Below are 23,622 nucleotides of genomic sequence, written 5' to 3'. Positions count from 1 at the left end.
CTTGATCATGTTGGTCGTGTGCAGTGTCTGTGACTTCCACGCCAGCATGGGTAAGGGCAACTTCCAGTATCAGTACAAGCTGAGGGATGAAGGGATTGAGAACAGCCCTGAGGAGAAGGACTTGGAGGTACTGTTGAGTGAAAAACGACATGAGCCAGTAGTGTGTACTCATAGCCCAGAAAGCCAACTGTATCCTGGGCTGCCTCATAAGCAGCATTGCTAGCAGGCTGAGGGAGGTGATTCTGCCCCTCTAACTCTACTCTTGTGAGACCCCACCTGCAGTACTGTGTCCAGCTCTGGGATCTGCAGCACAGAAAAGTCACGGAACTGTTCGAGTGGGTTCAGAGGATGGCCTCAGAAATGACCAGAGGGCTGGAGCACCTCTCCTATGAGGAAAGGCTGAGAGAGTTGAAATTGTTCAGCCTGGAGAACACTCCAGGGAGACCTTATTGTGGCCTTTCAATACTTAAAGAGGGCTTATAAAAAAGATAGGGACAGACTTCAGTAAGGCCTCTTATGATAGGGCAAGGGGTAACGGTTTTAAACTAAAAGAGGGTAGATTCAGACTAGATACAAAGAAGCAATTTTTACAGTAAGGGTAGTGGAGCACTGGCACAGGTTCCCCAGAGAGGTGATAGATCCCACGTCCCTGGAAACATTCAAAGCCCGGTTGGATGAGACTCTGAGCAACCTGATCTTGTTGAAGATGCCTTCAGGTAGTTGGACTGAATGTCCTTTAAAGATCCCTTACTACCTAAACAGTTCTATGATTCAATGAAGCATACTATGGACAGGACTTGTTATGGAGACTATCTTGAATGCATGCATGTCCCAGGAATCTGCCAGCGCTGCTATTTGGGTTAATGGCAAGCACGAGGCTGCCGCAGGCGCTGTTAGCTGAACAGGAGAGGGAAGCCAGCCAGGTGAAGGCCTCTTCCCAGCGCCGGAACGCTGCAGTTGCTGTCTGCGGCTGCAAAGTGTCGCTGTCGGCTCACGATGGGCCGCAAGGTGCAGAGCGGCCGCCGGAACAGCGGTGAAACAGTGAGCGAGCCGCGGGGCTGCACGGTCCGAGCCCGAAGCGGAACGGTGGGAGCGAGCCGAGCCGGGCTGAACGGGGGAAGGCGCGGAGGTGACACCTCCGCGGGGCGGCAACAGTGTGCTGAGGGGCGAGGGGGCAGCTGCTGGAGGGCTTGGCGATGCCGGAGAGAGGAGGGAGCGGGGGCCGAGCCGTTCTGTGGTGCGTGCTGGTGGCGGCGTGGGAGGCGGCGTGGGGGCAGCTGCGCTACTCGGTTCCCGAGGAGCTGCCCAAGGGCTCGTTCGTGGGCGACGTGGCCAAGGACCTGGGGCTGCAGCTGCCGGCGCTTCGCTACCTCAGCATCTTGGACAGAGGTAGGACGCAGTATTTCTCTCTGCACGGGAAGACGGGACATTTGGTGACGGCGGAGCGGATAGACAGAGAGCAGCTGTGCGAGAGTGTGCAGCAATGCGTGCTGCGCTGTGAGGTGATCGTGGAGGGGGAAATGAAGATTTATAAAATCAAAGTGGAAATCACAGACGTTAACGACAACGCCCCCAGCTTCCGAGAGGCAGAAAAACAACTGAGAGTGAGCGAGATGACAGCCCCGGGGTCGCGATTTCCCCTGGCCGAGGCTCGCGACCCGGACTCGGGCCCGAATTCCCTGCGGAGCTACGAGCTGAGCGGCGACGAGCACTTCTCGCTGGCCGTGCAGGCGGGCCCTGCCGGGGCTCAGCGTCCCGAGCTGGTGCTGGCGAAGGCTCTGGACCGTGAGGAGGCGGCGTTTCACGAGCTGGTGCTGAGGGCGATCGATGGCGGCGAGCCTCCACGAACGGGCACGGCGCGGATCCGCGTGGTGGTGCTGGACGCGAACGACAACGCGCCCGTGTTCAGCCAGGCGGAGTACAGTGTGCGTGTGCCGGAGGACGTGCCCGTGGGCTCGACCCTCGTCACTGTGACGGCCACCGACGCCGACGAGGGGATGAACGGGCGCGTAAAGTATTCATTTCAAAAGGTTTCTCTCAAAGCCTCGCAGATTTTCCAGCTAGACTCCGAGACGGGAGTGACAATTCTGGTGCGGAGCCTGGACTTCGAGGAAGCGGCTCTGTACGAACTGCAGGTGCAGGCAGAAGACAAGGGCAGTCTTCTTGACGCAGCGAGAGTCACAATCACCGTGACAGACGTCAACGACAACGCGCCCGAGATTTCGGTTAGGTCGTCGCTGAGCGAGATCTCGGAGGACGCCCCGTCGGGGACGGTGGTGGCCCTGCTGCACGTGCAGGACCGCGACTCGGGGGCCTACGGCGAGGTGCGGTGCAGCATCGTCGGGAGCCCGCCGTTCCGGCTGGAGAAGTCGTTTGAGGACTACTACCGCGTGTTGACGGCGCGGGAGCTGGACCGGGAGGAGGTGTCGGAGTACAACGTGACGGTGCGGGCGGCGGACGGCGGGTCGCCGGCGCTGTGGAGCAGCGCGGTGCTGTGGCTGCGGGTGCTGGACGTGAACGACAACGCGCCGGTGTTCGCGGAGGCGAGCTACAGCGCCCGGCTGTCCGAGAACAACGCGGCGGGCGCGCTGGTGCTGACGGTGCGCGCGGCGGACGCGGACTCGGGGCAGAACGCGCGCGTGCGGTACCGCTTGTCGGAGGGGCGTGTGCGGGGCGCGCCGCTGTCGTCGTACGTGTCGGTGCAGGCGGAGACGGGCGCGCTGTACGCGCTGCGGGCGTTCGACTACGAGGAGGTGCGCGAGGTGTGGCTGTGGGTGCGGGCGGAGGACGGCGGCGCGCCGGCGCTGAGCAGCAACGTGTCGGTGCGGGTGTCGATCGTGGACGAGAACGACAACGCGCCGCAGGTGCTGTACCCGCCGGCGGCGCCGGGGGCGGGCGTGGAGCTGGCGCCGCGGTCGGCGGAGCCCGGGGCGCTGGTGGCCAAGGTGGTGGCGGTGGACGCGGACGCGGGGCAGAACGCGTGGCTGTCGTACGAGCTGGCCAAGGCGCCGGAGCCGGGGCTGTTCCGCGTCGGGCTGCACAGCGGCGAGGTGCGCACGGCGCGCTTCCCGCTGGCCCGCGACGCGGCGCGGCAGAGCCTGGTGGTGGTGGTGAAGGACCACGGGCGGCCGGCGCTGTCGGCCACGGCCACGCTGACGGTGGTGCTGGCCGAGAGCGTGGCCGAGCTGCTGTCGGAGCTGGGCAGCGCGGCGGCGGCGGCGCCGGGCGAGCCGGCCGGCAGCCTGACGCGCTGGCTGGTGGTGGCCGTGGCGGCCGTGTCCTGCCTCTTCCTCGCCTTCCTGCTGCTGCTGCTGGCGCTGCGCCTGCGGCGCTGGCGCTGGCGCCGCGAGCAGCTGCTGGCGGCGGGCAGCGGCGCCTTGCGCGGCGTCCCGGCCTCGCACTTCGTGGGCATCGACGGCGTCCGCGCCTTCCTGCACTCCTACTCGCACGAGGTGTCGCTCACCGCCGGCTCGCGCAAGAGCCAGCTCCGCTCGCCGGGCGACAGCTCCTGCGACGCGCTCCCGACCCGCCTACCGGCTGAGCCTTTAGATGATCTCGTTCCAGCCGCAGATCCTTCTGCAGACAACGGCGACCAACTTTCCTTTCAGGTACGTTTTTTTTTAACTTTCTTTTGTGCATGCGCTGCACGGGATTCTTAGGGTAGCCACAGACCTTTCAAAGTGCATGGTTCACATTTCACGATGGTCGCCAGCTTGTGAATGTGTGCTGAATCTACTGGCAGGCTAGAACTCGTCATACTGATCTTTCTCTAATGCTGGAAGGTTCCCTTTCTTCTGCAACTGCATAGGGAACTGTCCTGGTTTTGGCAGGGATGGAGTTAATTTTTCCTCTCAGTAGCTGGTATGTTTTGGATTTTGTGTGTGAAGAATGTTCATAAACACCCTGATGATACCAGTTGTTGTGAATGAGACCAAGGACACCGTCCTGCTTTCCGAGTCTCGCTAATGTGCAGATGCAGGAAGCTGGGAGAAAGACAGACAGCATAATTGATCCAAACTAGCCAAAGAGAGTATTCCATGCCATAAACGTCATGCTCAGTATATAAGTGGGGGCAGGCGAGGGTGGGTATCTGCCTTCCTGGCATCCATCCTTCCTGCTTGTTTTGGCTGGCATCGTTCCCCCTACCTTGCTGGCTCCCTTTTGCTCCTTTGCTTGCTGCTCGGGTTTGTTTCCGTGATCGCTGCTCGGGACGGGCTGTATCGGTCATTGGGACATCGGGTGGTGAGAAAACACATATTGTTCACTTTGTATATTTTTTAATATCCTTATATTCTGTTATTATTGTAGTTTTCCCTTTTATTTTAGTAAATTGTCTTCATCTCAACCCACGAGTTCTCCTTCCTTCCCAATTCTCTCCCCCATCCCCCTGGGGAGGGGGAGAGTGAGCGAGAAACTGTGTGGTGATTTGGGCTAAACCATCACAGGAACTTTCAGTCTCTGGATCTTCTTCCGACACTTGAAAATGTTTAAGTACTTTCTAGTACCCAGTTCCCAGAATTTCATTGCCATTCCCTGTATCAGTGTGCTGTTTGTGGCTAGGACAGAGTTAATTTTCGTCTGAGCTGGGAGCGGATGTGGAGCTGGTGGCACCTGAGGCTAGGGGACGAAGCTGGATAGTTTGCTAATTAGCCAAGATAGTTTACCAAAAATAGCCCGAGGGCTCTTACGTCCCTTGTGATCTCATGCTGACTTACTAAAGTGGGAGTGATGGGTGGAGTCGGGTTTTGCTACCTGGGAGGGAGCTGAGGATCAGGCTCCACTGTGAGCGATTGTACTGTAAGTTACGTGTCTTTGTATATATGAAAGAAAGATATATGAAAATGTGTGTCTCGGTTGTAATAGGGAACTGTCGCCATATAGGTGGCAGTGAACTGACCCCGACAAGTTTCAGCTCGTCCCTGTGTAAATATCCACATCCTTCTCTTGACCTCATATAGGGATGCCCACGTGCCTGCTACCTCTCAACTCCTGAAACACTGCACATACAAACCAACTTCTCGTTCTGACAGTTTATTCATCTGTTACTGTGAGCTGTGTACAGGTGCAGCTGGAGAAAAAGAAATTACTCTCCACTGAGTGAATGTCCAGAGCTAGCAGGAAAACATATTTCTTAAGGACACCTTTACTGAGAAGGGGTGGAGATCTTGACATTGGCATCTACAGAGATGCATGGTGCGCATGCGAGAGCTAGTCCTCTGGGTAGGCAATGTGGTGGGTTTTCTGACTGTTTCCTGTGTTCTGCATAAGGAGATGAGGTGATACAGCCTTTCTTCAGGTTTGTTTCGTTTCGTGTTTCCCCCCCCCCCACACCGTAAAAGACACGAGTTCTTAATACGGAGGTGAGATGTAACGTCTTTTCATAAGTTTGGGATCTGTCTGTTTTCTCTTGGCTTCTTCAAGCAACAGTCACCGCCGTTGACATTTGTCCAAAAAACATTCTTAGGGCTTGAAACCCGATGCAGCAGCAGTCGGTTTGGGAGGCAAGGACAGGGTTTGTCTGAGACACAGCCAAAAGAAATTTGAGTTTGTTTGTATGGCACTGATACGGCGATTCTGGGTTTTGAATGTCGAAAGAGGTGGGATCCGGTAGGAGTGTTGTGACCGCTGTGGTTTTTTCGGTGGCTGGGATTCCCGGCTTTGCTCGTCCGTCAGCGATCACCGTTCAAAGCGGGAAAGCTGACTGCTACCTACGGGTCTCCCAACTCTCGAAAATCAATCCGGTGTCTACGAGCAGTTCCTCAGCGTTCGTCCCGTCCGCCGTTTCTCTCACGGTGGTACTTTCCAACCCACCGGGGAGTGCGGTTTGAGGACGCGCAGGGCGGGACCTTCCGGCTGTTCCCCTCCTCTCGGACGCTGCGATTCTGAGGCACGGACTCAGGGTGTCACTGTTGGCCAAGGCAGAGAAGCAGCTCCGCCGTCGGCTCCTCCCGGGCCCCGGCGCCCGCGCAGTGCCCCTGCGCACGGAGCAGAGCCGAGAAGAGCAGGAATCGACCGACTCAGCCCGTCCTCCGTCCGGCAACAGGGGTTTAAGTGACTTCTGTATCTCAAGGACTGATTCAGCTGCTCGGAAAGCCTAATTGAAGGTCGTCTGCAGAATACGCTTCTGCAAACCAGAGGATGGAGGGCCGACCGGTAGCGCAGGGCTGGGCAGCCGCCGGGCGAGTCGCGCTGCTGGCCGCGTTGCTGCTGGGCTTGTGCTACCGGGCGGCGGCGGAGCGGATCCGCTACACCATCCCCGAGGAGCTGGGCAGAGGCTCGCTGGTGGGGCCGCTGGCGCGGGACCTGGGGCTGAGCGCGGCGGAGCTGCCGGCGCGCAAGCTGCGGATCGTGTCCGGTGACGAAAAACGATACTTCACTCTGGGGGAAGAGAATACAAATCTGCGGGTAAACGAGAGGCTAGACCGAGAGAGCATCTGCGGGGTCGTGTCGCCCTGCGTCCTCAGTTTGGAGGCAGTCGTGGAAAACCCTTTCAATATATTTCATGTGAGCGTTACTATCCAGGATATCAATGACAATGCGCCGCAGTTTGACAGAGAATTCGTTGCCATGGAAATGAACGAGTCCACGCCTCCCGGCGCCAGGTTCCCCCTGGCCAGTGGCAGAGATCCCGACGTTGGGGCGAACTCATTACAAAGCTACCAACTTAGCCCCAACCAGCTCTTCTCCCTTGTAGTGAAGGAGGGTCCTGATGGGACGAAGCAGCCGGAATTAGTGCTGGAGAAAAGTTTAGATCGAGAAAAGCAGAGCAATCACCATCTGATACTGACGGCGGTGGATGGTGGGGATCCAGTCCGATCTGCGACTGCTCGGATTCAGATTAACGTGACCGATGCAAATGACAACCCGCCGGTATTCACCAAAGAGATCTACAAGGTTCAACTGCTGGAAAACCTGCCGGTGGGGTCCTTGGCATTTCAGGTGACAGCTACTGACGGCGACGAAGGTGCAAATGCAGAAATTACCTACTCTTTCAGTGACATCGCAAAGAGTGCTCGCCAGCTCTTTGCTCTGGACTCCAGGACAGGGGACGTGAAGGTTACAGGCCCCTTAGATTACGAAGAAGAAAAATATTATGAAACGACTGTTGAAGGCAGGGATGGGGGTGGGCTGAATGCGCGTGTCAAAGTGCACATAGAGATTCTAGATGTGAACGACAACGCGCCAGCCGTTTCCCTCCTGCCGATCTTGAACCCGATACCCGAAGACTCGGTCCCGAGCACGGTTGTAGCCGTGATCAACGTCCGTGACAGAGACTTGGGAGATAATGGAGATGTGAGCTGCACCATCGACGGCGATTTGCCTTTCAGACTAGAAGCGTCATCAGAGAACACCTATAAACTAGTAACAGCCAGTGCGCTGGACAGGGAAACGGTCTCCGCTTACAATATCAGCATGACTGCCAGGGACCGGGGCAGCCCGTCGTTGTCCAGCCGCACGGCGCTGGTGCTGGAGGTGTCGGACGTGAACGACAACGCGCCGGTGTTCGAGGAAGCCGCCTACAGCGCTTACGTGGCGGAGAACAACGCGGCGGGCGCGGCGGTGCTGCACGTGCACGCGCGGGACGCGGACGCGGGCGCCAACGGGCGCGTGAGCTACTGGCTGGCGGGCGGCAGCGGGGGCGCGGCGCCGTACGTGTCGGTGGAGGCGCAGAGCGGCGCGGTGTACGCGCAGCGCTCGTTCGACTACGAGCAGTGCCGCGAGTTCGCGGTGGCAGTGCGGGCGCAGGACGGCGGCTCGCCGGCGCGGAGCTCGACGGCGACGGTGCGCATCTTCGTGCTGGACCGCAACGACAACGCGCCGCGGGTGCTGTGGCCGGCGGCAGGCGCGGCGGCGGACACCGCGGGGTCGGCAGCAGCCCCGGCCCCGTTCGAGGTGGTGCCGCGGTCGGCGGAGCCCGGGTACCTGGTGGCCAAGGTGGTGGCGGTGGACGCGGACGCGGGGCGCAACGCGTGGCTGTCGTACGAGCTGGTGCAGGCGCCGGAGCCGGCGCTGTTCCGCGTCGGGCTGCACAGCGGCGAGGTGCGCACGGCGCGGGCCGTGTCGGAGAGGGACGCGGCGAAGCAGCGGCTGGTGGCCGTGGTGAAGGACCACGGGCAGCCGGCGCTGTCGGCCACGGCCACGCTGCACGTGGTGCTGGCCGAGAGCTTGCAGGAGGCGCTGCCGGAGCTGAGCGAGCGGGCGGCGGGCGCCGACTCGCCGGCGGAGCTGCAGTTCTACCTGGTGCTGGCGCTGGCGCTCCTCTCCGCCCTGTTCCTGCTCAGCGTGGCGCTGGCCGTGCTGGCGCGGGTGCGCGGGGCCGGGCCGCCCGCCGTCCTGCGCTGCCTGGGCGCGCAGCGCTTCTCCGTGGCCGGCGCCGCCTTCCCGGCCGACTTCTGCGAGGGCACCTTGCCCTACTGCTACAACCTGGCCGTGGCGCCGGGCCGCGCCATGGCAGAGGCCTCTTGGCTGCCGCCGCCGCTGCCCAGCCTGCCCGCGGAGGAGCTGCTCGGCGGGGAGCCCGGCGGGAAGCGGAGCCCGAGCAGCAGCATCGGCGCGGGAGAGCCGCCCGCGGACCCCGACGCACCGCAGGTCTGTCAGCCCGCGCGTTCTCGTTGCTTGTCTTGAACCTTTCTGGAACCCCGTCCTCTTTGCCGTGGGTTTTCCTTGGGGGGGTGTGGATGTGGAGTGCTGGTGTGTGTCTCCGTGAAGGAACGAAAGATCGGGGTGACTGCCTTCTGCTCACACTCCAAGTCCCTTCCACACTCAGAGCAGGCACTTAGCTGCTGTGCTCCTTTTTTTCTGAAGTGGTTACAGGTTCGTGTTCAACTGACAGGTTTTGTCGACAACTCCTATGCTAAAACCATATGAGTTATTGACTGTGACTCCTTACTGTGTAGAATGAGACCCAATGATTGTGTGTGACAGGCTCGGGATTGTCACATGGTGTTGGAGATTTTTCCTTCCTGATCGCTTTTTCTCAAACTAATGTACTTGCCCCTGGTTGATAGGTGGACACAAACCCATTGGTTAATGCTTTTTCGATATTGGACTCCCAAATGAAAGGTGAATGTGTCTCCATGAATGGAAAGGTGACAGATACTTCGTCCCTAGTGACAGAAGAATGTTGCCCATCTTTTGGGGGAATGCTGCTGCAGAAATGGTAGCAGTAGTGGGACGGTTTAACCTTTGTGGATGGGAAGTGCTGATCGGCGTCTCGGTGAAGAAAGGAACAGGGTATCGTATGGGTTAGTAATGGTGACGTGGCAAATTAATGATTGTGCACGACAGAAAGTGTGGGGGAGGCTTTCTGTTAGAGAATTTTTTCCTTCCTTATCACTTTTTTTCCCAAACTGATGTGTTTGAACGTGGTTGCTAGCCGGATGCAAACCTGTTGGTTTCCCAAAGGAAAGGTGTGTGTTTTCTCCATGAGTTGAGAGGTTACAGATTGTTCCTCCCTAGTGATTGTTCTCCTCTTCTGCCAAGTGCCCTCTCATCTTTTGGAAGAAGGCTGCTGCGGAAATGGCGTAATTAATGGGATGGATAAAATTTATCCAGGCACGATAAAGCCCTTTGTGCAGTTATTTCTCATGTCTTTTTTGGGTGGTAGGTCCCTCTTTTATCTTTTCTGGTCTCTCTCTCATACAGAGGTGATGGTGTAGAATGAGATCTCAAGAAAAAGACAAAGCTTCACGTTTTGCGTTCCATTGCCTTCTCTTCCTGTCCCCTCTTCCCAAAGAGAGGTGCTTGGACCTGGTTGATCCCCTTGACAGGAATTCTAAAGCGAGCAATTTGGTCTCTCAGCCACCTGTGGCAACCGTTGTTGTGCCTACCTGTTTTACCAGGGAAGGCTATACCCGTCCAGAGAACATACCTGAACCTACAATGAGATACACAGAATGACAGCGATTAGGTACTTGAATGAAGTACCTAATATACATTTAAGTGTAAATTATTTACATTTACATGTAAATGTAAATTATCTAATTTATTTAATTTATCTAATTATCTAATTTACATTTACATGTAAATTATCATTTACACATCATTTACACCTTCACAAATGGTCCGCATAGTTTAGGGTGTGCAACTGAACTTTTCTACTCCTGCTATCCTAGAGTATTTTGTTGAAAAGGTATCCTAACAAGATGAAGCTACAAGAATTAGATCAGTACTTTACTTATAAGCATCGATCTTTTACACCCCAAATCCACGTGCTGCATTTAAAAGGGAAATCACAGGTTAGAGTCCTTCAACTTAGAGTCCCTACTTAAGATTGAAGTCCTACTTGAAGGCCTTTTCCCATATTAGCTGTATCTTTAGATGAATCAGCATTTTAAAGCAAGTCAGTTCCTCTCATCCGGTTCAAAACTACTGTTGAGAATAGACACATGTGGGTAAAACAGGCACACCAGAAGAATTTGCAGCAAAACAGTTCTGTCATAGTGCTGCTGTCATTCTCATTTTTGGTGTTGTGGGGTATGAAATAGGCAGATGTACCTGTTCTTCCTCTTGCTGCACTTGCAAAGCCATTTTCCCTGCAGTTTGAGGGGAGCCAAGCAGATGGCTTGGCTGGACAGGTTCACTGGACAGGTTCACTGCAGTTCTTCCTGCCTCCTGGGTAGCTGTAGTACAACCAGTGCAAAGTGATCCAGTGACCTAGAGCTTGAAAGCGGGGTTGGTGGCAGAGAGTGATGGAGCGGTAGAGGAGCCTCCTCCTGTATGGTGTTCTCAGGAAGGCCTTCTTGCCTAACCTGATGCAGAGACCTTTCCTGACCTCACGCTGGGGGTAGTGGGCAGTTGGTCTTCCTTTCTCTTCTTGGGCCATTAGCACTGATCTATGTTTCCATGAACAAATGTGCGAACTGGCACTTCCTGTGTCACCATTCACTCATAAAGGAGGCTCAGTGGAGAGGTTCTTGCCATAGAGCTTGTGCTGAACAAAATGGTTCAGTGTGTGGTGAAGCTCTTGGGAGTAATGAGCTCTGCAGATTGTGGACATTGACAAGGCAAAAAAATTGTCTCCAAAAGCTGTGCTGTCTAAAATGCTATGTGTTAGTAAGGGTGTATGTGTATCTGTACTGTACAGAAGTAGAACCCTGGGCTTTTCTGAACCTCCATCCTCTTTCTCCTGTGTTTCCCTGGGTGTTGTGGATGGGAAGTGGAACTGTGTGTCCGTGAAGGAAAGAAAGAAGGAAGAGGGTAAGTCTCTTGTACACTTGTGTTCTGGTTTTGGTATGGCGAGTAGATGAGAGCATGACTAGGGTACAAGTTGCATCTCTATGAAATAGTTTGCATGATTAAAGAGAGTAGGACATTCCACCTAGTTCATTACCTTGATGACCACTCGTGTTTTACCTCAACGATTGCACATTCATGGTATTTAGAGTCATCTTTCTTCTGAGGATAGTGCTGAGCAGACAAACGTACCTCCCTTCTTGGTGCGATCATAGTGCATTGTCATCTCATGATATATTTTTGCCAGTTAAGAGGATCAGAAGTAAACCTGCAACTCGTTGAAGGCTTGAGAGAAGACTTGGAGAAGATGTGTTGGAGGGTGGGGGGAGTGTAGCTTGGTCCTGAGCGGGGCTAAAAGATGACAGAGGTTGAGCAGTAGAAGAAGAGATGCTAATTTCCCCACTTCTCATAGGTGCTCCAGAAGTCACACAGTTGCAGTGCTGTGCATAAAGTGTGAGTTGTTTCTGCTCAATAAGTGTCCTGATTGTGGCTAGATTAGTGTTAATTTTTGGCTGAGCTGGGAGAGGTGGTGAAGCTGGTGGCACCTGTGTCTGGGAGACAGAGCTGGGATAATTTCCTAATAAGCCAAGAGCTGGGATAGTTCACCCAACTTAGCCCAAGGGCTTTTCCATCCCATATGACCTCATGGTCAGTGCCTAAAGTGGGGATGGTGGTGAGGGTCAGGTTTTGCTGCTTGGGGCATGAGGCTTCCCTGTGAGCAATTTTACTGTACATTACATGCTTCTGTTATTGGTTTTGTTTTCCATCTCTGTTTTCTCTTCCTCTGTTGTTCTCTTCAATTGTTTTTATCTAAGCCCAGGAGTTTTGCCTTTCATTCCCAATTCTTCTCCTTGTCCCACGGAGGGGGAAGTGAGTGAGCAAATGTGTGGTATTTTAGCTAAATCATGACACTAATTTTGGTGTAAGAAATGTTATTCCTATTGCTCTGTTCATTTCTGTATGCTTCTAATTCTTACTTTACTTGCTGTCATGTGCTATAGCTAGACCCGAGGGTGTTTGGTCAAATGGGGAAGGTCAGATCTGTTCCAATTTTGGAGGAAGGCAAGGAAGAGGCAGGACATGGCCCATCTCTTCCTCTTCCTGAGTGTTGTTTTGCAGAAAATACTACTTCAGCCACATAAACACAATTGTATGTGTGAGAGAAATGAAGCAGAAGCTAAAAGAGCAGCTGTTGTAATTTCTCTGAGGACTTAGCTTGAGAAAGATGCCCTTGATGCAGCCTTTAAACTTGCAGTTTGATATTTGTGGGAGATGAGTAGGCCATGTATTAAAACAATTGCTGAGAGGTGATGATTATTTCTTAAAAGAAATCCCCCTTCTGTGTAGTCCAGAGTAAGACTGAGCAATCTTCCCAGTGAATTGCTCTGAGACCACTTTCTCCTCTAATGCTTCCTTGCCTTGCTTGTCCGATTTGTGTTTTTGTTTTTCTCTACCCGCTATACTTGTTATGTAGGTTTACTTGAAATTCTCAGGATGGCTTCATTTAGCAATGTGTTGTGTGTTCATGCTTCTTGGTCACGCTACAGTGCCTGTGAAAGTCAAGAGACGGGAGGATATCTTTGGTTTTGGTTATTGTTGGGTGGGGTATATGTGTGAATGTGACTGGGGTCACATCTCTGTGGAACAGTGCAAGAGGGGAGGAGATTCTCCCTAAGCTGTTAGTTTGAAGATCTATTCTCTGTTGGGTGATCACTTCTCTTTTACATTGTCTGTTTCTCTTTCATGTGCTTTAGAATCCCTCTCTTTCTTCTGAAAATGGTGGTGAGGAGAATAATGTACTTCCTCTCTTGGTGTGATCATAGTGCATTATCCTCTGATGATAAATTTTTGTCATTTATGAGAAGGTCAGAAGCAAACTCACAAGTTGTGTAGAGTTTTGGAAGTAAGATGGGGAGCTCTCGTTGTGAGGCTATAGAAGAACAGGTGGTCATTTACTTGCTTGCCATAGTGAACACAACCGTGTGCATGATGGAGTACCATGCTATTTGCTCAGTAGTAAATTCTTGCCCTAATAAATGTTTTTCCACCTGATCCATTAACCTCTGTATCTTTCTAACTCTTGCCTCGCATGTTGTCATGAGATACAGCTCGACCTCAGGTGTTTGATCAAATGATTAAATGGGGAAGGTGCCATCTGTTCCAATTTCTGAGTGCAGGGCAGTTCCATACACACCTTGGATGTTCACAGCTGTAAAGAGGAAGGCTTTCCTAGACCTACGTGTGCTCTCAGAGACACCCTTGTCTGGAGAGTAATGAAGCAAGCACATCTGTAGTGCCATCCTGAAAGTGCAGAGTGGCAGCCCAGCTCAGACAAGGATTCCATGAAGAGACTATGGGTCAGTGGGAGAATGTGTGAAGGGTGTCCCCCAGTCCATGCTGGAAACTCAACTGGGGAGAAATGGGTTTGACTGGTCGCTGTTAGATGGTTAAGAAACTCTGAGGAGCGGACGTCGGCGGAGTTACAGTTGGAGTTACAGTCGGCTGTTCGATGTCCAAGTGGAAACTGGTTACATGTGGTGTCCCTCAAAGGTCTGTATTTGAACCAGTAGTATTTAATATATCTCAAGAATATCTTTATCGGTGACATAGACAGTGGGAATGAGGGCATCATCAGCAAGTTTTCTGAGATGTGGATGCTCTATCATTGTAAGTATTCAAGGTCATGTTGGACAAGTCTTTGAGCAACTGAATCTACTGGAGGCTGTCCCTGCTTACTCTACGGGGGGCAATGTCAGGCTACATGATCTTTATGGTCCCTTCCAACCCAAATAATTTCTTGGTTCTATGAAAGACTAGATGTGGCTTTGCACTTTTCCATTGTGAGCCTCTCAAGCAAGGTGTGGGGAGTGAGAGAGAGACTGTGTAGATTGGCCCAAGTGGGGCTAAACTATGACATCCTCCTCTACTAAATCTTTGTGAAACTGTGGCTCAAGTATGCATGCAGCTCTGTAGCCTGCAGTATATGAAAGACAGGAACCTGTTAGAGCAGCAGCAGAGGAGGGCTACAAAACCGTGAAAGGACTGTGAAGAAAGGCTAAGACAGCTAAAATTCCTCTGCCTGGAGAAGAGAAGGATATGCAGAGACCTTATTGAGGCTTCGATATAGATAAAGGAGGATTATAGGACAGAGAATGACTTTTGGACAGGACTTGATGTGACAGGAGAAGGGGTAAGGATTTGAAAGTGAAAGAGGGTAGGTTTGATTGGAGGTAAGGAATAAATGTTTTACGATAAGGGTGGTGAGACAATGGAAGACGTTGCCCAGAGAAGTTGTGGATGCACCATCATTGGAAGTGCTCAAGGTCAGCTTGGACATGTCTTTGAGTAGATTGATCTACCAAAGGGTGTCCCTGCCCGTGGTGGAGGGCTAGGATAGGCTGATCTTCAAAGGTCCCTTCCAATACAAAACATTCTTTGATTCTATGAAAGACTTGTCATGGCTTTCTAGTTTTCTGTAGTGAGCCCCTCAACTAAAGAGAAGCAAAAGAAGGAAGTTCTCTGAATCAGAAACAAAAGAATAAAGGTCGTTCTGCTATCTTACTATACAGTTATACACATTACCCTTTGGGGGATATATTTCTCAGCGTAAACGTTTTCTCTCTGAAAGAAGAAGTGATGGTGGGACAAACGACAGAGCATTGCATGAGGAAAAGAAAGAAATGCTGGGAAGGTGGAAAGCCTTGTTAGCTTTGACATGAAAAGATGGCAACGGTTTTGCTTTTTTCTGTTTGTGATTACTTATTGATAGCTGCGGCAGGAGCATTTTCTGGTGGGCATTTGCTGCCGGGCAGCTGTCGGTGCCTGCAGTGCCGGGAGGAGGCTGCGGGCGCCGCTGTTGACCGAGGAGGAGCGAGAGGAAGGCCGGAGCGCTGGAGGCAGCCCCGCCCGCTGCGGGCCGGCTGTCTCGGTCTCTCGCTGTGTGTGTCGGCGGGCGGGCGGTGTGAGAGGATCCCAGCAGTGCGGAGCCGTGGTGCGGCAAGGGGGAGGGTCCAGTGGCATCGGCGGCGGGGAGCTGTCGGTGGGGTCGCGGCGGCGATGTGCGCGGCGGGGAAGCGCTGGAGCCGGCGGGAGCGAGCCGTGCTGTGGTGCGTGCTGGTGGCGGCGTGGGAGGCGGCGTGGGGGCAGCTGCGCTACTCGGTTCCCGAGGAGCTGCCCAAGGGCTCGTTCGTGGGCGACGTGGCCAAGGACCTTGGGCTGCAGCTGCCGGCGCTCCACGACCACGGCGTCCGCATCTTGGAAAGAGGTAGGACGCAGTATTTCTCTCTGCACGGGAAGACGGGACATTTGGTGACGGTGGAGCGGATAGACAGAGAGCAGCTGTGCGAGAGTGTGCAGCAATGCGTGCTGCGCTGTGAGGTGATCGTGGAGGGGGACATGGAAATTCACGAAATCGAAGTGGAAATCAGGGACATTAACGACAACGCCCCCAGCTTCAAGGAAAGTGAGCTGGAGGAGAGAATAAGCGAGACGACAGCCCCGGGATCGCGGTTTCCCCTGGCCAGGGCTCACGACCCGGACTCGGGCCCGAATTCCCTGCGGAGCTACGAGCTGAGCGGCGACGAGCACTTCTCGCTGGCCGTGCAGGCGGGCCCTGCCGGGGCTCAGCGTCCCGAGCTGGTGCTGGCGAAGGCGCTGGACCGTGAGGCAGCGGCGTTTCACGAGCTGGTGTTGAGGGCGACCGACGGCGGCGAGCCGGTGCGTACGGGCACGGCGCGGATCCACGTGGTGGTGCTGGACGCGAACGACAACGCGCCCGTGTTCAGCCAGGCGGAGTACACAGTGCGTGTGCCGGAGGACGTGCCCGTGGGCTCGGCCCTCGTCACTGTGACTGCCACGGACGCCGATGAAGGGATGAACGGTCAAGTCAGATATTCGCTGAAGCCAGTCTTAGAAAAAGCCTCCCAGGTTTTTCAGCTGGACGCGGAGACAGGAATGATCGCGCTGGTGCGGAGCCTGGACTTCGAGGAAGGCGACTCGTACGAACTGGAGGTGCAGGCACGGGATGGCGGCGGTCTTTCCGACACGGCGAAAGTCGCGCTCACCGTGACAGACGTCAACGACAACGCGCCCGAACTGACAGTGTCGTCGTCGCTGAGCGAGATCTCGGAGGACGCCCCGTCGGGGACGGTGGTGGCCCTGCTGCACGTGCAGGACCGCGACTCGGGGGCCAACGGCGAGGTGCGGTGCTCGCTGGACGAGGGGCTCCCGTTCCGGCTGCAGAGCTCGCGGGGCAGCTACTACCGCGTGTTGACGGCGCGGGAGCTGGACCGGGAGGAGGTGTCGGAGTACAACGTGACGGTGCGGGCGGCGGACGGCGGGTCGCCGGCGCTGTGGAGCAGCGCGGTGCTGTGGCTGCGGGTGCTGGACGTGAACGACAACGCGCCGGTGTTCGCGGAGGCGAGCTACAGCGCCCGGCTGTCCGAGAACAACGCGGCGGGCGCGCTGGTGCTGACGGTGCGCGCGGCGGACGCGGACTCGGGGCAGAACGCGCGCGTGCGGTACCGCTTGTCGGAGGGGCGTGTGCGGGGCGCGCCGCTGTCGTCGTACGTGTCGGTGCAGGCGGAGACGGGCGCGCTGTACGCGCTGCGGTCGTTCGACTACGAGGAGGTGCGCGAGGTGTGGCTGTGGGTGCGGGCGGAGGACGGCGGCGCGCCGGCGCTGAGCAGCAACGTGTCGGTGCGGGTGTCGATCGTGGACGAGAACGACAACGCGCCGCAGGTGCTGTACCCGCCGGCGGCGCCGGGGGCGGGCGTGGAGCTGGCGCCGCGGTCGGCGGAGCCCGGGGCGCTGGTGGCCAAGGTGGTGGCGGTGGACGCGGACGCGGGGCAGAACGCGTGGCTGTCGTACGAGCTGGCCAAGGCGCCGGAGCCGGGGCTGTTCCGCGTCGGGCTGCACAGCGGCGAGGTGCGCACGGCGCGCTTCCCGCTGGCCCGCGACGCGGCGCGGCAGAGCCTGGTGGTGGTGGTGAAGGACCACGGGCGGCCGGCGCTGTCGGCCACGGCCACGCTGACGGTGGTGCTGGCCGAGAGCGTGGCCGAGCTGCTGTCGGAGCTGGGCAGCGCGGCGGCGGCGGCGCCGGGCGAGCCGGCCGGCAGCCTGACGCGCTGGCTGGTGGTGGCCGTGGCGGCCGTGTCCTGCCTCTTCCTCGCCTTCCTGCTGCTGCTGCTGGCGCTGCGCCTGCGGCGCTGGCGCTGGCGCCGCGAGCAGCTGCTGGCGGCGGGCAGCGGCGCCTTGCGCGGCGTCCCGGCCTCGCACTTCGTGGGCATCGACGGCGTCCGCGCCTTCCTGCACTCCTACTCGCACGAGGTGTCGCTCACCGCCGGCTCGCGCAAGAGCCAGCTCCGCTCGCCGGGCGACAGCTGCTGCGACACCCTCCCGGCCCGCCCGCCGCCCGACGAGCCCGCGCCGCTGCTCGGGGAGGACCCTGCGGCCGCCTGCCGCGCCGACCCCGCCCCTCCGCCGGTGAGTTCCTCTGGCCGGGCTTTCTCTCCCACGCGTCCCTACGCTTCTCCCCTCCCCTTGCCCCGCGCTGTGTCCTGCATGGGGAGGCTTGCTTACAAGGAGTTCTTTAAGCTTTCAAGAGGGAGGAGCCTTGCTTTAAGGAGGTTCACGACGTGCGGTGTGCTTCTCCTGGCTTTCTTTTATTGGAGTCTCAATTTCTTTTTTTGTTTTCCATTACCTTTCCTCCGTGCACGAAGATAAGGCGGGGCATAGCTACCTGTACAGAGACTCTGTGTGTTGGCGCCTGTTGTTCACGTAGGTCATTTTCTGGAGCTTTCATCAGCCTTCTACCTGGTGTGGAAGGCAGGAGAAGTGAGGGTGCTTTGGTGTTCTGTCCTTTCTCCGGTAGGGGAAGTAGATGTAAAGCAGCTATTAATGCAGTAGAAGAGGTGGATGTATGTGTGTGTCATTTCTGTGCTTTCAAACCTCTCAGGAAATGTGCCCTCCCTCCGCCCATACGTCCATGGCCTGATGGTGGTAGTTATTTCAGGGAAGTGGTGTGGGGAACTGGTCTTTTGAGAAGACGTTCATGCAGATCACGCTTGTCAAGGATCACCACGCAAGCTGTGAAGGGTTGGAGATGAGAGCTGTGGGAGCTGTGTGTGAGGAGCTGTTGAATTAGAGAAGAGATACGTTTTGCTCCTTTCCCTGTTCAGTGCCTAGCTATGGTTTCATGCAATATGAGTTTAATCTTCCTACAAGATTTTTGCCTAAAACACATTGTTGTCACTTTTTTGGGGAGTCCTCTGAGGTTCTTCCTTTGTGTTTCCAGTTTGTTGTGACGGTCTTAATTGATAGCTGTTGTTGTGGTCCTGTGCATTTTTCTTTTCTTATTGTCCAAAGAAATTCCTTGGAGAAATGTTAAATGTGTCTATGTTAAAATGTTCCTGGAATAAATGTTTTTGCTTGCTAAATACACATGGTAAGAGTTGATAGACCTCGTGGTAATGGACAAGCTGTCTGTGCATCTTTTATTTTGGTAGGGTCTACATACATATGATGAAAATCAATGGTAACGATGCAATCTGTGAGGAGTTATTAATGGCTCTTGCTCATAGGAAGCAACTGCTGATGTTTTGTGAGGATTAGAGAGGTGTGAATGTAGAGAATGGGAGGGTATTTTTGTCAGGAATTTCTGGGTGTGGAAGCTACTCAATTTGTGCACTGTGATGTAGGATGCAGCTTTTGTTGTGGATGGTAGATATTGGGTGTAGATGTAAACATTGCATTAACAGTGCCAGAGTCATGTTCCATCCAAATTGTCCATGTGCTGAAGAATGATGATATCTTTGAGCTGATACTGCTGACTGAGTCTTTAACTGAGCTGCATGTCGCTTATGGCCTTTAGAACATTTTGTGTTTCTTCAAATGAGCGTGATGAGCAGAGAAGTCTCTAAGCATACGTCCGTGTTGTGACCCTTCTTCTCTTTGAGGAGAAGTGTGGGGGAAACATTTACTTCAACGATGTCTGTTTGAAAACCTTGCTTCCCCTTCCATGATATTTGAGCACACTGAGGCGTTCTGTGTACACAGAGACAGGGTGGTGGAAGACTTCACTGTGGTATGGTTCGAAATGTCTAAAAGGTAGGTGCCAATATTGACTTTCTCCAAGTTGTTATGTGGGTGCCATAGTTGTGTTCCTGTGTATTTTCTTATTGTCCAAAGAAATTCCTTGGGGAACAGTGGCTACGGTCTATTTTGCGCATTCCAGGGTGATCCTCGCATGTACTTGTAACCAGCTAAGTACCCATCTCATGTATCTCCTACAGTTGACGTTATCTGAACTGTTAAGATATGATGCCTTCACTTCTGCAGGTTTCCTATTCCTTCCTTGTTTTTTTTTTTGTTATGCTCTAAAGCTGGGCTTCCATTAGTTTGATAGTCCTTTAAAAGTAGAGATCTGTGAAAATTATCACTCTGGGGGAGCAGTTTCCATCCATACATTGAAGGATACAGCTGCCAAGACTGTAGACATTGACAAAGACATTGATCTACTTCTGTTTCCCCAGAATGTTGCAGAGTGAAATGCTCTTCTGCCTGTGCCTGATCCATGGCCCAAACATTGGGTATAGGCCATGGTTCAAGTAAAAGCTGTGTATGCAGAGCAAGGAGAGTGAGAGCCTGGCTTCCAACCAGGAAAGTAGGTGGGTCAGTGTGTTTTTGTCTTGGCCGATGGTTTGATCTCATGGCTGGTGCATAGGTCTGTGCCATTCATGGTGTGATCCTGGATTTGCTGTCCAGAAAGGCAATGGTAATCCTCTGAGAAGAAAGTATTTGAGCACAAGTGTGTACCTAGAAGGATGGTGTATGGGTGGAACGGCTTCTACTTGCTGTGTGAAACCTCATTCAAAGTAGCATTGTGTGTCAGTGGTTCTTGCTCATGCTGCAGCTGGTATGGAAGGCAGGAGATGTGAGGGTGCACTTGTATTCTGTTTTTGGTAGTGTGAGTAGATGAAAGCATGACTAGAGTACGAGTTGCATCTCTATGGAAGAGTGCATGTAATAAAAGAGGGGAGGAGATTCCACCTGAGTCGCTAGTTTGATGACTCATTCTCTGTTGGATGACCGCTGCTGTTATATGTCAGCGTTTGCTCATTTGTGTTATTTGAAATCTTATTTCTTCTGAGAATGGTGGTGAGCAGACAAATGTAGCTCCCCTCTTGGTTCAATATTCTTGCGCATTAAGAGGTTCAGAAGCAAACCTACAATCATTTCAGGTTGGAGAGAAGACTCAGAGATATGTTGGACGATGAGCAGTAGAAGAAGAGATGCTAATTTCCCTTCATATCATAGTTGCTCTGTAAGTCACACAGTTAGAGTACCATGCATAAAGCTTGCTTCTGCTCAGTAAGTGTCCTAGATGTAGCTAGGATAGAGTTTTCACCTGAGTTATGAGAGAAGGTGGAGCTGGTGGCCTGTGTGGCTGGAGATACAGCTGCGATAGTTTGCTAATTAGCCAGAGCTGGGATAGTTTACGCAAAATAGACCAAGAGCTATTCCATCCCATATGACCTCATGCTCAGTGCCTAAAGTGGAGATGGTGCTGAGGGTCAGGTTTTGCTACTTGGGAGGGAGATGGACATCAAGCTCCCTTGGGAGCTATTGTACTGTAAATCACATGCTTCGTATATTGTCTTATTGGTTTTATTTTACATCTCTTCAACTGTTTTATCTCAACCCATGAGTTTTACATTTTGTGTCTGATTCTCCTGCCTATCCCACTGAGGGGTAGTGTGATGAAGGAGGGGAAGTGAAAGGAGGAGGAGTGTGGTGAACGAGGGGAAGTAAGAGAGCAACCGTGTGGTGTTTCAGCTGCTGAGTGGGGCTAAACCACAGCAGTAAGTCTAATGCAAGAAATGTTATTCCAATGGATCCATTAATTTATGTATGTTTCCAATTCTTGCCTTCCTCATTGTTATGAGCTACAGCTAGTCCTAAGGAGATCTTATCAAATGGGGAAGGTCAGATCTATTCCAATTTTGGAGGAAGGTGAGGAAGAGGCAGGACATGGCCCACTTCTTTCCCTTCCTGCGTGTTATATTGCAAACACTACTTCAGCCACCTAAGACTATGTATGTGTGAGGAAAATGAAGCAGAAGCTAAAAGAGCATTTGTGGTAATTTCTCTGAAAACTTAGCTTGAGAAAGAGGCTCCTGATGAGGTGTTTGGACTTCCGGCTTGTGGGAGGTGGGTAGGTGATATATTAGAAAAATTGCTGAGACCTGATTTCTTAAAATGAAACTCCCTCCTACATAGTCCAGAGTAAGACTTTAGGGCTGCACTTGCAGTGTGAGACCTCCATGACTTGCTGGTATTCTCAGGGATGAATTTCTACACCTGCAATGAAGACTGAGCCAACTTCCTGGTGAGCTTCTCTGACACCACTTTCTCTTCTAATGCTTCCCTGCCTTGCTTGTCTGATTTGTGTTTGGTTTTTCTTTACTTGGTCTACTCGTTATGTAGGTTTGCTTGAAATTCTCAGCATAGCATCATTTAGCAATGCGTTGTGTCTCCATGCTTCTTGTTCATGCTACAATGGGTGTGAAAGTCAGGAGATGTAAGGGTATCTTTGATTTTGGTTATTGTTATGGGGAATAGGTGTAAATGTAACCTGGGTAGAAATCGCATCTTTGTGGAACAGTACGAGTGATGAAAAAGAGGAGGAAATTCTCCCTAAGCCATTAGTTTGATGACCCGTTCTCTCTTGGGTGATTACTTTTGGTTTAGGTTGGCTGTTTCTCTTTCATGTGCTTTAGAATCCTTCTCCTCCTTCTGAGAATTGTGGTGAGGCAAACAACATACCTCCCTTCTTGGTGTGGTCATAGTACGATATCCTTGAATTATATATTTTTGTCATATATGAGAAGGTCAGAAGGAAGCCTGCAAGTTCTGTAGAGCTGGAGAGATGAGGGTGAGCTCTGGTTGTGAGGCTGTGGAACAAAAGATGGTTATTTTCTTGCTTGCCATAGTGAACACAGCCGTGAGCCTAATGGAGTACTATGCAATTTCAGTTGCTTCTAGTCAATAAGTTTGGTGTAAAAAAATGTTTTTCCACCCTATCTGTCATCTCTATATGTTTCTAACTCTTGCCTTGCTTGTAGTCATGAGCTACAACTCTACCTCAGGGTGTCTGATCAAATGGGGAAGGTCCCAGCTATTCCAGTTTTCTGAGTGCAGGGCAGTTCCCATGCACACCTTTGATGTTTACAGCTGTAAAGATGAAGGAGCGTAACGAAGCAAAGTAAACTCTAGTGGCATCCTGAAAGTGTAGAGTGGCAACCCAGCTCAGCCAAGGATTCCATGAAGAGACTAGGGATCAGAGGGAGAACGTGTGCAGGGTGTCCCACAATCCATGTTGGAAACTCAACCAGAGAGAGACAGGTTATATGGTTTGCCTGTTAGATGATGAGGACCTGGATGTATGGCCATGTACTGAGTCAGTGGTTCAATCTCCAAATGGAAACCAGTAACGTGTAGTATACCTCAAGGGTCTGTACTGGGAACAAAACTATATATCTTTATCTACGACATAGAGAGTGGGATTGAGTGCACCCTTATCAAGTTTGCAGATAATAACAACTGAGTCGTGAAGTTGGTTGAGTAGAGGGAAGGGATGATTTCCAGAAGGACATTGGCAGGCTTGAGAAGTGGGCCTGTGCAAAACACAAGGCCAAGTGGAAGATGGCTCAGGCCCCCCTGAGTTGGGGCAAGCCTCATTATCAATAAGGACTGTGGGATGAATGGATTGAGAGCAGCCTTGCAGAGAAGGACTTGGGTGGAGAGATGAGTGAAGAATGGGACATAAGCTGGCAGTGTGTGCCTCCACTAAACTTTTGTGAGACTCTGCCTGGGGTACTGCATGCAGCTCTGGAGCCCCCAGTACATGAAAGAAATGGACCTGTTACAGCAGCACCGGAGAAGGGCAACAAAACTGTGAAGGGGTTCTGAAGAAAGGCTAAGAGATTTGAAGTTCTTGTGACTGGAGAAGAGAAGGCTGTGCGGAGACCTTATTGAGGCTTTTGAATAGAAAAATGAAGTGTATAAGAAAGACAGAGAAGGTTTGGTTTTTTTTTTTTTAACGAGAAGAAAAAGAAGGAAGTTCTGTGAAGGAGAAACAAAAGAATAAAGGTCATTCTGCTCTCTTACCATAGATGTATACACATTACCCTTTGGGGAATCTATTTGTCAGTGTAATAGTTGTACTCCCTGAAAGAAGAATTGACAGTGGGACAAAAGTCAGAATATTGCATGAGCCAAAGGAAGGAATGCTAGGAAGCTGGAAAGCCTTGCTAGGTCTGACATGAAAAGATTGCAATGGCTTTGGCATTCTTCTGTTTGTGATTACTTATTGATAGCTCCCACCAC

The 23,622-nt window shown here is 53.0% G+C and overlaps 3 pseudogenes; all 3 read left to right on the top strand.

Moving 5' to 3' along the window:
- The first annotated feature begins 1,196 nt into the window (after positions 1-1,196).
- Positions 1,197-6,098, top strand: LOC147598947 (protocadherin gamma-A10 pseudogene; annotated as a pseudogene).
- Positions 6,009-8,625, top strand: LOC147598946 (protocadherin gamma-B5 pseudogene; annotated as a pseudogene).
- Positions 8,626-15,288: 6,663 nt separating this feature from the next.
- On the top strand, positions 15,289-18,115 carry LOC147598945 (protocadherin gamma-A10 pseudogene; annotated as a pseudogene).
- The last annotated feature ends 5,507 nt before the right edge of the window (positions 18,116-23,622 follow it).

This window comes from Chlamydotis macqueenii, chromosome 14 (assembly GCF_036417535.1).
Source record: "Chlamydotis macqueenii isolate bChlMac1 chromosome 14, bChlMac1.mat, whole genome shotgun sequence".
Classification (NCBI taxonomy): Eukaryota; Metazoa; Chordata; class Aves; order Otidiformes; family Otididae; genus Chlamydotis; species Chlamydotis macqueenii.
Note: the sequence above shows the minus strand (reverse complement) of the source record. Positions and strands in the feature narration are given on the sequence as shown.